General features: G+C 50.1%; 1 long non-coding RNA gene across 1 annotated transcript in view; it reads right to left on the minus strand.

Annotated features, from left to right (window-relative positions):
* The window catches only part of LOC126034699 (uncharacterized), a 76,542-nt gene that overhangs the window by 37,092 nt on the left and 24,101 nt on the right, over window positions 1-15,349 (minus strand). Inside the window, exon 2 of the long non-coding RNA XR_007504684.1 lies at window positions 397-443. This is a non-coding gene — a long non-coding RNA (uncharacterized LOC126034699). The remainder of the gene's footprint in view (window positions 1-396; window positions 444-15,349) is intronic.

The following is a 15,349-nucleotide window of genomic DNA, read 5'->3' on the forward strand; positions in this document are numbered from 1 at the left end:
TGCCCTGCCCGGCACGCGCTGGTCTCGGGCTGAAAAGCAACCCATGCCCTTCATCTTCCCAAACAGGACTCCTGCCCTCCTACTCTCACTTTAAAACCCCTCCTGGCAATTCCCAGCACTGTCCCTCCCTCCCAGCCACTCCCCAGCCCGGGTCCCTCAACGTAACTTCCAGAGGGCCAAGGGTACAAATCCAGCCTCCGCAAAAATCACACGGGCTAACTGGGACCGTCCAGCAGTCAGCAGGTTCCTCTTCATCGCTTGCAGTCAAGACAAAAAAAAAAAAAAAAAAAAAACACAACACCAGCAAAATCAGAAGATGCAGTAACCCATCAGCCAACACCAGCTACTTTCCCAAAAGCCCACTTAATCACACACACACCACAGTGTTATGCTTACCTGCTCTTTCCAGGGTCACACCCTGCAGCCATCATCTCTCAGGGTACCTCAAACAGCAAGACTCACAGAATTAGCACAGCACTCGCGAGAAGTCACCAGCCCCATGCTCCTCCTCTCTCAGCCACAGCTCAACTCAAAGGCTCATCCTATTCCAAAGCTGGCCCGCGCAGCACCTGCAAAACAAAAGGTAAACGCTTAGCCAAGCAACTACCTAATACTTCGATATTCAACACCGACCCAGCCCACAACCACCTCACCTCCTCAGACTGCACATCGCCGTGCAGCTTCACCCCTCCGAGGCTGCGTGCACCACCTGCAAAAACCAAAGCAAGAGACGCATGCCGAGAGACCGCCCGAAACCGCAGCCTGCCCGGACCGATTCGCAACTCCCTCTCCTTTCCCTTGGCCGCTCAACTACCCGGCTCTGTCATCAAGAGCTTGCCACTTCAAGGCATGCGTATCATCTGCAAAAACACAAACAAGGGATGCTTTCAACTCTGCCAACAATACAACACTCCAAAGGAACAGTTTCTTTAACCCAGTAGTCACGACTCACCTTTCCCGAGTCACCTCCGCTACCCATGGCCCGCTTTGCTCCTTGCTTGCGACCTTCCAAATACAAGGAAAAAAGAACCCGATCAGCTAGTCATAATGCCACCAGCCACATCTTCCCTCCAATTCCTCTCATGGACCCACCTTCTTACGCTCCGCTCCCCTCCTCCATCGCTCTGGGGCACGCAGATGTCCCTCTGCATCTGAAAATAAATCATATTGAACGAGTCACCTGGCTGCAGAGCAAGACCTTCACAATTCCAGAGGTCTTGATTCCATCTACAAAGACCATCTGGAGTGAAACTACAGCCTGCCATGTTAGAAAAATGAAAAAAAAAATAGAAGGCGGCCCTAACTTCAAGCCCTTCCCATGCAAGACCTGAGACCTTAGAGACTCAAATCTGCTTCACTGCCCCTCAACAGCCCATGCCACACAGCTCCAATCACCTCAGTAAAACACTATCAATGTGGCTGTCCACAAAGCCCACCGACGGCTACACAATCTCAGATGACTTTACAACCCTTGCCTAAACCATCAAGGCAAATCAACATTTCACCCATAGACTCCTATTGCTGTTCCACCTACCCAACGCTAGATCCCCGGACAGAGCAGCTCCAAACCAAACGCACCCATGCGCACAATACGCACAACACAGAATGGTACCAACAGGGTGATTCAAAGAGAAAGAAACCTCTCAGCAAGAAGAATGACTCCCAGACGGGAGTTGCCAGCCGGCAAGATGACCTACAGCGGCCAAGACCACAAAGCCAGGAGGCTCTATGACCGCCCCAAAGAAGAAGAGGCAAAAGGAACGGCCCGTTACAAGAGGGTACCGTCAAAACCAAGATCACGGACGCGTAAGGGGCTGTCGTCAAGACCTTGGAACGTCAAGAGGCGGGGAAGAACTCCCATTCCGAGACAACACACGGCTAGAGAGCAGAGCTGCCAAAGCAGCCCAGAAGAGTGCCGCAAAAGAGAACCAGCGGGAACCTTCCGACACCGATCGACGCTTCAGACCTCCGAGCGCAAGACAAGCGGCACCCGATTGCACAGTGCCGATGAGTAAGGGCAATCGAGACCCTAGGGACTGCTCCCAAAGCACATGCCAGGCTCCCCGAGCACAAAGACTGATGATGGTGTCGAGACCCAAAGAAGGTCAAAGGCACACAAGACACACTACACAAACTACACACCACCACAGACACAAGCCGGAACTGCCCTGCCTGGCACATGCTGGTCTTGGGCTGAAAAGCAACCCGCGCCCTTCACCTGCCCAAACAGGATGGCTCCTGCCCTTCTACTCTCACTTTAAAACCCCTCCCGGCACTTCCCAGCTTTGTCCCTCCCTCCCAGCTGCTCCCCAGCCCGGGTCCCTCAACTTAACTTTCAGAGGGCCAAGGGTACGAATCCATACTCCGCAAAAGTCACATGGGCTAACTGGGACAATCCTGCAGTCGCCAGGTTCCTCTTCATTGTCTGCAGTCAAGACAAAAAAAAACCCTCTCAAAATCAGAAGAGGCAGGAAGTAACCCATCAGCCAACACCAACTACTTTCCCACCCCCCACTCTTAATCACACGCACCACAGCATTATGTTACCTATTCATTCCAGAGTCAGACCCTGCGTCCATCATCACTCATGGTACCTGAGACAGCGAGACACACAAAATTAGCGTAGCAGTCGTGAGACTCACTAGGCCCATTCTCCTCCTCCCTAATCCACAGGTCACCTTGAGCACTCATCCAAATCCAACGGTGGCCTGCACTGCGCTTGCAAAACAAAAATAAATGCTTAATCAAGCAACCATGTAATATTTGATATTCAACACCAACTCAGCCCACAACCACCTCACCTTCTCAAACTCCTCATTGGCCTGCGGCATGGCTCCTCTAAGGCTGCATGCCCCACCTGCAAAAACCAAAGCAGAAGACGCATGCTGAGAGGCCGCCCAAAACCTCAGCCCACCCGCACGGATTCCCAACTCCCTCTCCTCTACCTTGGCCGCTCAAATACCCCGCTCTGTCATCAAGAGCTTGCCACATCAAAGCATGCGCACTGCCTGCAAAGACAAACAAGGGATCATTCCAAATTTGCCAACAAATGCAACACCTCCAAAGGAACAGTTCCTTTAAGCCAGTAGTCAGAGCTCACCTTGCACAAGACACCTCCAGTGCTGATGGCCCGCTTCACTCCTTGCTTCGCACCTTCAAAATAATAAAAGAAAAAAAAAAACCCTATCAGCTAGTCAGAGAGCCACCGGCCGAATCTTCCCTCCAACTCCACTCACAGATCCACCTCCTTACAGCACTCCCCTCCCCTCCTCTGTTGCTCTGGGGCACGCATCTCGTTCTCAGCATCTGAATAAAACCCCATATTGAACCAATCGGCCTGGATGCAGAGCAAGAGCTTAACAACTCCAGAGATCTTGAATCCATCTAGGAATACCAGTACTCCAGCTACAACCAGCCGTTTAAAAAAAAAAAAAAAAAAAACAAAACAACCAAAAAACCCAGGGCCAAACTTTAAGCCCATCACATGCAAGGCTCAACAGCTTAGAGACTCAAATCCACTTCACCACCCGTCAACAACCTCTGACACAAGCCTACAATCATTTCCGTAAAAAAATCTCAACGTTACTGTCCACACAGCCCACCAATTCCTACTAAATCTATTGTTTACGAACAGGGAAGGACTGGTGGGAGGTGTGATGGTCACAGGCCGTCTTGGGCTTAGCGACCATGAAATGACAGAATTCTCAATTCTTGGTGAGGCAAGGAAGGGGGTTAGCAAAACCAGCGCTCTGGACTTGCGGAGGGCAAACTTTGGCCTCGTTGAGGCACTGGTTGAGAGAGTCCCTTGGGAGACGGTCCAGGAGGGACGGATGTTCTTTAAGAAGGAAATCTTAACAGCTCGGGACCAGGCTATTCCCCCGTGCCGCAATGTCTAATCGCTGAGGAAAACGACTGGCCTGGATGAACGGGGGGCTTTTGCTAGGAGTCAGGAAACAAAAGGAGAGTTTATCATCTCTGGAAGAAAGGGCGGGCAACCTGGGAGGAGTGCAGGAATCTTGTTAGGTCATAGAGAAAGGAAATTAGAAAGACAAAAGCTCAGCTAAAATGAACCCTGTCTGCTGTCGTAAGAAGAACGGCTGAAGGAACTGGGGTGGTTTAGTCTGGACAACAGGAGGCTGAGGGGAGACTTTATCGCTCTCTACAACTACCTGAAAGGAGATTGTAGCGAGGTGGGTACTGGTCTCTTCTATTAAGTAACTAGAAATAGGACGAGAGAAAATGGCCTGAAGTTGCACCAGAGAAGGTTTAGATTGGATATCAGGAAAAAAATCATTTACTGAGAGGATTGTCAGGCATTGGAACAGGCTGCCCAGGGTAGTGATGGAGTCACCATCCCTGGAGGTGTTCAAAACACACGTAGCTGTGGTACTTTGGGACATGATTTAGCAGGCATGGTGCTGTTGGGTTGATGGTTGGACTTAATGATCTTAGAGGTCCTTTCCAAGTTTCACGATTTGATTCAATGCAATTTGATTCTGTTCTAGGGAGCAGAACAGAGATGTAGCAAGAAAGGAAAAAAAGGAAGGGAGAAAGAACAAAGGGAGAGAGACACAAACACTGGAAGAAGGACAAAGGGATGGCAGAGGAAAAAAATAGTGATAGGCTGCAGGACAGAGATGGAGGAGTTCAAAAAAGACACAGGGAGCATGACAGAACAAGAGTGAGAAACAAGGGACAAAGCAGGACAGCACTGGAGGAAAAAACAACTGTGAGCGAGACATGGAGGAAGAGAGAAAAGAGAAGGGACAGCTAGCTGGAGAGGGGGATACAGTTAGAAAGGATGGAAGAGGAAATGGAAAGAGAGAAATACAGAAAAGATAGCAAGAGGAAGCAGGGCAGAGGGACAGCAATAGAAGAAAAAAGGGACAGGGATCTGGACAGATGGAGAAAAAAGCAGGAGGAACAGATACAACATGACATGATGGGACAGGAAGTAACACAGAGCAACAGATGAGAATAATGACAATAGATAGAGACTGTGAAAAGCACGGGAGGTTGGAGAGAGAGGGAAGACATGAATAAAGAGTAGGGAGCACCACAAATGGTCAGGGAAAGAGAAGAACAGGAAGGACAACAGGGACAGTGAAATACAGAATAACACCACACACACACACACATATTATCCACTTATCGAGCCCATTTCAGAATTACACAGTACCTCAGCCCCTTTAAGAAAAGTAACACATCGCCCGAGCCCATTTCGGCGCCGCACCGCGCCCGAGCCCATTTCGGCGCCGCACCGCGCCCGAGCCCATTTCGGCGCCGCACCGCGCCCGAGCCCATTTCGGCGCCGCACCGCGCCCGAGCCCATTTCGGCGCCGCACCGCGCCCGAGCCCATTTCGGCGCCGCACCGCGCCCGAGCCCATTTCGGCGCCGCACCGCGCCCGAGCCCATTTCGGCGCCGCACCGCGCCCGAGCCCATTTCGGCGCCGCACCGCGCCCGAGCCCATTTCGGCGCCGCACCGCGCCCGAGCCCATTTCGGCGCCGCACCGCGCCCGAGCCCATTTCGGCGCCGCACCGCGCCCGAGCCCATTTCGGCGCCGCACCGCGCCCGAGCCCATTTCGGCGCCGCACCGCGCCCGAGCCCATTTCGGCGCCGCACCGCGCCCGAGCCCATTTCGGCGCCGCACCGCGCCCGAGCCCATTTCACGGTTATGGAGCTACAGAACCACTTTCAAAGTTGTGCAATCACTAGAGGCAGGAATGCACCCCTTTTCCGTTAACCCAGCAGCAGCTACATGTACCTCAAGGTATCTACAACTCGCCCTTGGATGCCTAATTCCAACAGACACTTTCACTTACTTCAACATATAAGTTTACCTATGGACACTAAACGCCCATGCTTCCCTCTACGCTTCCCTTTGCGATTGCCATTAGTACTGCGATTCCCACAAGGACACCTGTCTTTTTGTCATTTTGTATTTAGTGCTTCATTTGGTCCATTACGCATTCCACATACTTCCAGCTATGTCAGTGTTTCAATCCAATTCTACAAGGTACTTTTTCTATAATACATAGAAAAGATTTATGGCCTCACTCGTTAAATGTTTGACACTATTAGTTCTAGTCCTCTTTTAATCATTATTTTTACAAATACATTTAAACTCCAAAAAATCTAGCATTACCTGAAGAAGAAATGCCACTATTCAGTACCTGCAATGCTCTACGGAGTGGTCTTTTCCACATTCCTCGCTCCCATTACATCCGTCGCTGCACATCCAGAAGTTTTACTCCCTGAGGTGACAATACCTGCACGATCCCTGTTCCCGGGCAGCAAATGAGGGAGCTCTGCTCATCTTGACAGATCATCCACCTCCAAACCTCAATAAAAAAACAGAAACTGAAAAATATCATTACATCACAAGCTACAAAGAGCACCCAAATATTTTTTTTACAAACCCACCACAGACAAACAGAGTTACACTCACGCACTTCACAACCCTGGCCTACTCCATCCTGGCCATCTAGTCCAACTCCCCCCACCCTTCGCCTGCAAAATCCTCAACTGTCTTCCAAAGACCATCCACCGAACAACATATTTCCCTGTGCTGACTGGCAATTACCAGGTTCCAGGGGAGTGCTCCATGGGAACACCGTTCCCGGGAGCCTTGAAAAAGAATCACCCTGCCAGTGAAAACCCGGGCCCGAGCCGAACCCCTGTCCAAACATTGGCAATAAACATTGCCTCATGTAGCAGCTGGGACCAGGGGAAAGAAAAATATTGGGGCAGGGGAGGACACACCAAAACCCAACCCAGATCCCAGCTGGGTTTTTTTATTCTAATTTTTTGTGTTTTTTTCCTAATTCCCTGAAAAAAATCTCAACTCTACATCCAACCTGAAAGGAAAAAAAACCCCAACAAGTCTAAACCACATAACCCTACAAGGTTAGACACATTCAAAACACACCACTCATTCAGACAACATGGACGCCAGCCCGCATTCTCAACTCATCCATCCCACCGCCCACAGGCCTCGAGAGGCCGTCACCCCGTGCCTGCGGCAGCAGGGGCCTCAAAAAATCGCCCTACCTGCAAAAACCCGGGCCCCAGCCCAACCTCCTTCCAACCAACCTCCCCACAAACTGCCCTTCCATTACACCAATGTTTCAACACACACAATCATCTCCACCATCCGTGCATTTTCAACCCGATACTGAGCTTTCACAGTGCCACGTGTCACAGTCCAACCTCCGTAGCAGCCATGTCACCTAAACTCAAGGTTCCTTCAAGCACGTCTCGTGCCCTGTCATCACCTGCAAAAACAACACACAAAGCTTGTCAACAGACACTTCATCCTCGAGAGAGAAGTCAAGTCCTCCACCGCTCCCCTACCCTGCTTCCCACCTATTCCAAAAATAACACATCCTCACAGCCAGTGTCTTCCATGGCACTTGAAAAAAACCAGAGCATCACAAACACAGAGCTCTCCCAAAGTTACCGATCGCTCCAAGACCCATCACGCTGCTACTCAGACCTCCAAGGCCTTGACCAGTTCTAGAGACTTGCCACAAAGCGTCCGCATAAACAAGATGAACACCATTGCCCAGTTCCTGCCTTACTCAATGCTAGTTCACAGTCCAATTGCGATCCCCTCAACTCTTTGCATGCAAAGAGCCCAAAGTCATTAAACCTTCTACGCTGCCGCTACAATGCCATACAAGACACACACGAACATAGAACCATGTAATTCACATGCAAATGTAATGCCATACAAGGCAGTACTCTTACCTCGGTCAAGGCAAAACAACTCAGAGCACTGCCATACCAGACAAAACGGAACAGGGCCAATGCAAGAGACTCTCACGTGACAGTCAATACAAGTACAGACCAAAACAATACAAAACCAATGCAGAACCGTAGAAGGCAAGGCAGTCTCAGGTGGCAATCGATACAAGTACAGAGCACTGCAATACAAAACACAACGCAGGGTCAGGCATTGCAAGACAGTCTCACATGACAGTCGATACAAATACACAACAAAACAACACAAGGCAAAGACAAATACAGACCAATACAATGCAAGAAAACTGCAAAACACAGCAAAGCAAAGCACTCTCATAGAGCCACCGGACGCATCTTCCTTCCGACTCCACTCACGGGCCCACCTCCTTACAGCTCTCTGCTGCCTTCCCCCATCGCTCTGTGGGACGCATCCCGTCCCCTCCACATCTGAAAAAAAAAAAAAAAACCAAACATATTGAACGAGTCACCTGGATGCAGAGCAAGAGCTTCACAACTCCAGAGGTCTTGATTCCATCTACAAAGTCCATCTGGAGTCCAGCTACAGCCTGTCATTTAAAAACAAAACAAAAAAAACCCAAACCAACCAAACAAACAACAAAAAAAACCAAACCCCACCCCCCACTGTAGTGTTCAAATATGTGGAACTTAGTTACTGGGCCTGAAAGTAGCTCATGGTTGCAAGAGCGTTCCAGACACCTTTGAAGGCCCTGAACAGAACAAACAAGAAGATAGAAGAAGAAAGATCCCAATTAGAAAAACACAGGTGCACATTCCACGATAAAGGGAACTTGGCACAACCAAACTCAATTCAGGGGCTTATCTCGACCGATTGGACTAAGACAAGTTTTGCATGCTCTAACATAGCCAATTATATCCTGTGTGTATGCGCGTGTACAGAGCGAGTATAACTAACTGTATCTTATGTTTATACACGTGGACAGTATCGATGTAACCAATCACCCCTTATGCTTGTGCGCATGGACACCACATGCTTGCGTGCAGCAGCCAATCAAAGCTTCTAAACAACTTAGAGAATTGTATAAGAATGATCAGCTAAGCTCAATAAAGGGGCAACTTTAATCATCATACTGGTGTTCTATCGTCCGGGCCCCGCACGGAGTAACCCTAAACCCTACACCCCACCAACCAAAAAAAAAAACAGGGCCAAACTTGTAGCCCATCACGTGCATGTCTTAACACCATAGAGATAGTCAAATCCGCTTCACTGCCCCTCAACAACCCCTGCCACACGGCTCCAATCATCTCTATGAAACACTACCGGCACGGCTGTCCGCGCAGCCCGCTGATGGCTACTCGCGCAGATATGACTGTACAACCCTCACCTAAACGGTCTAGGCACATCAACATTTCACCCGTAGACTCTTATCGCTCTTCCACCTACCCCTGACTCTACATCCCCAGGCAGAGCAGGTCCAAGCCAAGCACACCGTGAGCAGAATGTCACCACGTGGAACGCCACCAACGAGGTGATTCAACGAGAGAGAAAACTCCCGGCAAGAAGAATGACCCCCGGACGGGAGGCGCTGTCAGGCAAGATGACCTACGGGGCCGCAACCGTGAGGCCAGGAGGCTCCACGGCAGACCCAGGTGTCCTGGGTTCAGCTGGGATAGAGTTAATTTTTACAGGAACCTGGGAGGTGGGGGCATAGCCGGGGCAGCTGACCTGAACTAGCCAAGGAGCTATTCCATACCATGTGACATCCTGCCCAGTATATAAATGGGGAGCGGGCCGGGGGGTGGTCTCTGTTTTTTTCGGTGGGGGAAGTGGCGGAGCGTCGGGTCCCGGGTGGTGAGCAGTTGCACTGTGCATCACTCTTTTTTGTATACCTTTTTTTCATTAGTGCCGTTGTTGTTGTTGTAATCTCTTTTGTGTTTGTCCCAGTAAACTGCCTTTATCTCAACCCTCGAGGTTCCAGTTTCTTTTCCTTTTCTCTCCTCCGTCTCCTCCCCATCCCACCGGAGGGGGGCGGAGGAGTGAGCGAGCGGCTGCGTGGTCCTTTGTTACCGGCCGGGCTGAAACCACGACAGTCCTTTTTGGCGCCCAACGTGGGGCAGAAGGGTTGAGATAACGACAGATCTGGCCAGAGCGTGTTGAAACAAATTTGCCAAACGCATTTCTTAGATATATAGATGTTAGTCACAATGTTGTTTCATTTGTTTACATGGTGGCGTTTTGTAAGCTCTTATATGCTCTATGTATTGCCTGTAGTTGCGTATCTCATCTCTGGGAGAGTGATTGGGATTATCATTTTGCTGTACTGGGCAATGTCGACTTATGAAATGATTACATCACTGGTCATGAGGTTAAGCTGGTATCTGTATGAGGCAGTGATATCATTTCCATACTTTGGGCGCCTTCTGTCGGATTTTATTGGTAATTACACCCAATCCATGGGGAAATTAGGGGGGGATACCTCCCCCCGTCCGTTCACCTCCCTCTTCTCCTTCCGACTAATTACAACAGCTTTTGAGAATTTTGAATATCCTTGGGATGCGCAAGCCAATGTGCTGTTAGTGCTATGCCTCCTGAATATGTTTCAGGTCTTGTTTAGGGCTACAAAAACGCTCTTTAAGAGTACCACTCAGAGATCTCCCCCAAAGCTGGAGACTCATGGGTGGCACGGCATGTGGGAGCATATGGGCAAGTATCTAGAGAACTTCTCACCGCCAGTGACTTGGAAGTTCACTCCCGAACAACTACAGAACCCTTATGAAGTGACAGAATATTTGAAAGAAAAATGCTGTGGCTATTCCAAAGACATACAACTCGCTGCACTGTGCTGGGCTCTGGCCAATATCTACCAAACACTGCTTGATATTATGCAGCACCCTCGGGGGGAAAAGGGGGAAAAGATGGAAAACAGGACAACATGTACCGTGGCTACCCAAACCCTGACAACAGACACCGTGGCTGCCCCTACCCCGACAACAAGCACCGTGGCTGCCCCTACCACGACAACAGGTACCATGACTACCCCTACCCCGGTGACAGACACTGCAGCTGAACCAGAGAACCAGCCTGTGCCAGTATCAGTCGCCCCTGTACAGAAAAAGAAACACACAAAGAAATCAGTTCGCTTAGCGAGAGATGAAGATGAACCAGGGTCATCGCGAGAACAGGAGGTAGAGGCAGAACCTGAAATAATTACCCGATCTCTATCCATGAGTGAGTTGCGTGACATGCGAAAAGATTTTAGCCGCCACCCAGGTGAGCACATTGTTACCTGGCTGCTCCGATGCTGGGATAGCGGGGCTAGTAGTGTGGAATTAGAGGGTAAGGAAGCCAAGCAGCTGGGATCTCTGTCTAGGGAAGGGGGCATCGACAAGGCGATTGGGAGAAAAACACAAGTCCTCAGCCTCTGGAGGCGACTTTTGTTAGGTGTAAAGGAAAGATACCCCTTCAGGGATGAAGTTACATGTCACCAAGGCAAGTGGACCACCATGGAGAGAGGTATTCAGTACCTGAGAGAATTAGCCGTGCTGGAGGTGATTTACAATGATCCAGAAAATGCGCAGTCACCCACAGATCCAGATGAAGTCCAATGCACACAACCCATGTGGCGGAAGTTTCTACGAAGTGCACCACCAACCTATGCCAACTCATTGGCAGTAATGTCCTGGAGAGAAGGCTATGGACAAACGGTGGATGAATTGGCTGTCCAACTCCGGCAATACGAAGGGAGTCTCTCTTCCTCCCTACGGGCCTGTGTCTCAGCTGTGGAGGAGTTGTCCCGAGAGTTCCAGCAATTCAAAGTGGATCTGTCCTCCTCCTCACCTGTACAGGCCCGCATCGCAGTTATTGGGAGTAAGCGTTCCTCTGCCCAAGAGAGAGGAGAGAGAAAGTACACTCGACGGGCTAACCTGTGGTTTTACCTGCGTGACCATGGAGAGGACATGAGGAAGTGGGATGGAAAACCCACTTCAGTCTTGGATGCACGGGTACAGGAGTTGCGAGAAAAAGCAACCAGAAAAGAGAATTCTTGGAAAACTGCTGCTCCAGTTTCCCGTGAGCAGTCCCCCAGACGCAGTAGATGGGCTGATCTCATTTCCGATCCCCTTGAAGGGACTTCCGATTTACGTGTGCAGAAAGTGAGTAACGGATGTTCTAACCAGGATTAGAGGGGCCCTGCCTCCAGCCAGGTGGAGGAGAGGGACAACCGAGTCTACTGGACAGTGTGGATTCGATGGCCTGGCACATCAGACCCACAGGAATATAAGGCTCTAGTGGACACTGGTGCACAATGTACCCTAATGCCATCTAGTTATAAAGGGGCAGAACCCATCTGTATCTCTGGTGTGACAGGGGGATCCCAAGAGCTAACCGTATTGGAAGCTGAAATGAGTCTAACCGGGAATGAGTGGCATAAACACCCCATTGCGACTGGCCCAGAGGCCCCGTGCATCCTTGGTATAGATTATCTCAGGAGGGGGTATTTCAAGGACCCAAAAGGGTACCGTTGGGCCTTTGGTATAGCTGCATTGGAGACGGAGGAGATTGAACAGCTGTCTACCCTGCCGGGTCTCTCCCAAGACCCTTCGGTTGTGGGGTTGCTGAAGGTTGAAGAACAACAGGTGCCAATTGCTACCACGACGGTGCACCGGCGACAATATCGCACCAACCGAGACTCCCTGATCCCAATCCATAAGCTGATTTGCCAACTGGAGAGCCAAGGAGTGATCAGCAAGACTCACTCACCCTTTAATAGTCCCATATGGCCCGTGCAGAAATCCAATGGGGAATGGCGACTAACAGTAGATTATCGTGGGCTGAATGAAGTCACGCCACCGCTAAGCGCTGCTGTGCCAGATATGTTAGAGCTTCAATATGAACTGGAATCAAAGGCAGCTAAGTGGTATGCCACAATTGACATTGCTAATGCATTTTTCTCCATTCCCTTGGCAGCGGAGTGCAGGCCTCAGTTTGCTTTCACTTGGAGGGGCGTCCAGTACACCTGGAATCGACTGCCCCAGGGGTGGAAACACAGCCCCACCATTTGTCATGGACTGATCCAGGCTGCACTAGAAAAAGGTGAAGCTCCAGAGCACCTGCAATATATTGATGACATCATCGTATGGGGCAACACGGCAGAAGAAGTTTTTGAGAAAGGGAAGAAAATAATCCAAATCCTTTTGAAGGCTGGTTTTGCCATAAAAGAAAGTAAGGTCAAGGGACCTGCGCAGGAGATCCAGTTCTTAGGAGTAAAATGGCAAGATGGGCGTCGTCAGATCCCTGTGGACGTCATCAACAAAATAGCAGCTATGTCCTCACCGACTAATAAAAAGGAAACACAGGCTTTCTTAGGTGTTGTGGGTTTTTGGAGAATGCATATTCCAAATTACAGTCAAATTGTAAGCCCTCTCTACCAAGTTACTCGGAAGAAGAACGATTTTAAATGGGGGCCTGAGCAACGACAAGCCTTTGAACAGATTAAGCAGGAGATTGTTCACGCAGTAGCTCTTGGGCCAGTCCGGACAGGACAAGATATTAAAAATATGCTCTACACTGCAGCTGGGGAGAATGGCCCTACCTGGAGCCTTTGGCAGAAAGCACCTGGGGAGACCCGTGGCCGACCTCTGGGGTTTTGGAGTCGGGGATATCGAGGATCCGAGGCTCGCTATACTCCAACTGAAAAAGAGATCTTGGCAGCATATGAAGGAGTTCGAGCCGCCTCAGAAGTGGTTGGTACTGAAACACAGCTCTTCTTAGCACCTCGACTGCCAGTGCTGGGCTGGATGTTCAAAGGGAAAGTTTCCTCTACGCATCACGCGACTGACGCCACGTGGAGTAAGTGGATCGCACTGATCACACAGCGAGCTCGCATAGGAAACCCCGGTCGCCCAGGAATGTTAGAAGTGATTACGGACTGGCCAGAAGGCAAAGATTTTGGAATGTCGCCAGAGAAAGAGGTGACACGGGCCGAAGAAGCCCCGCTGTATAATAAACTGCCAGAAAATGAGAGGCAATATGCCCTGTTCACTGATGGGTCCTGTCGCATTGTGGGAAAACATCGAAGGTGGAAGGCTGCTGTATGGAGTCCTACACGACTAGTCGCAGAAACTGCTGAAGGAGAAGGTGAATCGAGTCAGTTTGCAGAGGTGAAAGCCATCCAGCTAGCGTTAGACATTGCTGAAAGAGAAAAGTGGCCAGTGCTCTATCTCTATACTGACTCGTGGATGGTGGCAAATGCCCTATGGGGGTGGCTACAGCAATGGAAGAAGGGCAACTGGCAGCGCAGAGGTAAACCCATCTGGGCTGCCGCACTGTGGCAAGATATCGCTGTTCGGATAGAGAAGCTAGTGGTAAAAGTACGTCACGTAGATGCTCACGTACCCAAGAGTCGAGCCACTGAAGAACATCAAAACAACCACCAGGCAGATCAGGCCGCCAAGATTGAAGTGTCTCAGGTGGACCTGGACTGGCAACGTAGAGGTGAGCTATTTATGGCTCAGTGGGCCCACGATACCTCAGGCCATCAGGGAAGAGATGCAACATATAGATGGGCTCGAGATCGAGGGGTGGACTTGACCATGGACACTATCTCACAGGTCATCCATGAATGTGAAACATGTGCTGCAATTAAGCAAGCCAAGCGGCAAAAACCCCTGTCACATGGAGGACGATGGCTGAAATATAAACAGTGGGAGGCCTGGCAGATTGACTATATCACACTCCCACGAACACGCCAAGGCAAGTGCCATGTGCTTACAATGGTGGAAGCAACCACTGGGTGGCTGGAAACATACCCTGTGTCCCATGCCACTGCCCAGAACACTATCCTGGGCCTTGAAGAGAAAATTTTATGGCAACACGGCACCCCAGAAAGAATCGAGTCGGACAACGGGACTCACTTCCGAAACAACCTCGTAGACACCTGGGCCAAAGAACATGGCATTGAGTGGGTGTATCACATCCCTTATCACGCACCAGCCTCCGGAAAAATTGAACGGTACAATGGACTGCTGAAAACTACATTGAGAGCGATGGGGGGTGGAACTTTCAAGCATTGGGATACACATTTAACAAAAGCCACCTGGTTAGTTAATACTAGAGGATCCGCCAATCGGGCTGGCCCCGCCCAACCAAGAGATCCACATACTGTAGAAGGGGATAAAGTCCCTGTAGTGCGCATGAGGAGTATGTTAGGAAAGACAGTCTGGGTTAGTCCTCCCTCAAGCAGAAGCAAACCCATTCAAGGGGTTGTTTTTGCTCAAGGACCTGGGTACACCTGGTGGGTGATGCAGAAGGATGGGGAGGTTCGATGTGTACCTCAGGGAGATTTGATTTTGGGAGAGAATAGCCAGTGAATTGGGCTGTATGATATTTAACTGCTAAATAACCTGCCAATGCATGTCATTGTATCTATAGTGTCTATATGCCATATCAAGGGTATTATTGTGAGAATTATCCAAATGACTACAGGATGGACTTTTGAAACTGAGCCAAGTACAACAGCGATAGAACTTGAACTGGCACCCACCAATTTCCTCAAGATCAACATCTTCGACCTGCAGACCAGGGGCATGAGTTGCACCAAATGTACTAGCCACAAGTTCCAGAGGC

Source organism: Accipiter gentilis, chromosome 35 (assembly GCF_929443795.1).
Source record: "Accipiter gentilis chromosome 35, bAccGen1.1, whole genome shotgun sequence".
NCBI lineage: Eukaryota > Metazoa > Chordata > Aves > Accipitriformes > Accipitridae > Astur > Astur gentilis.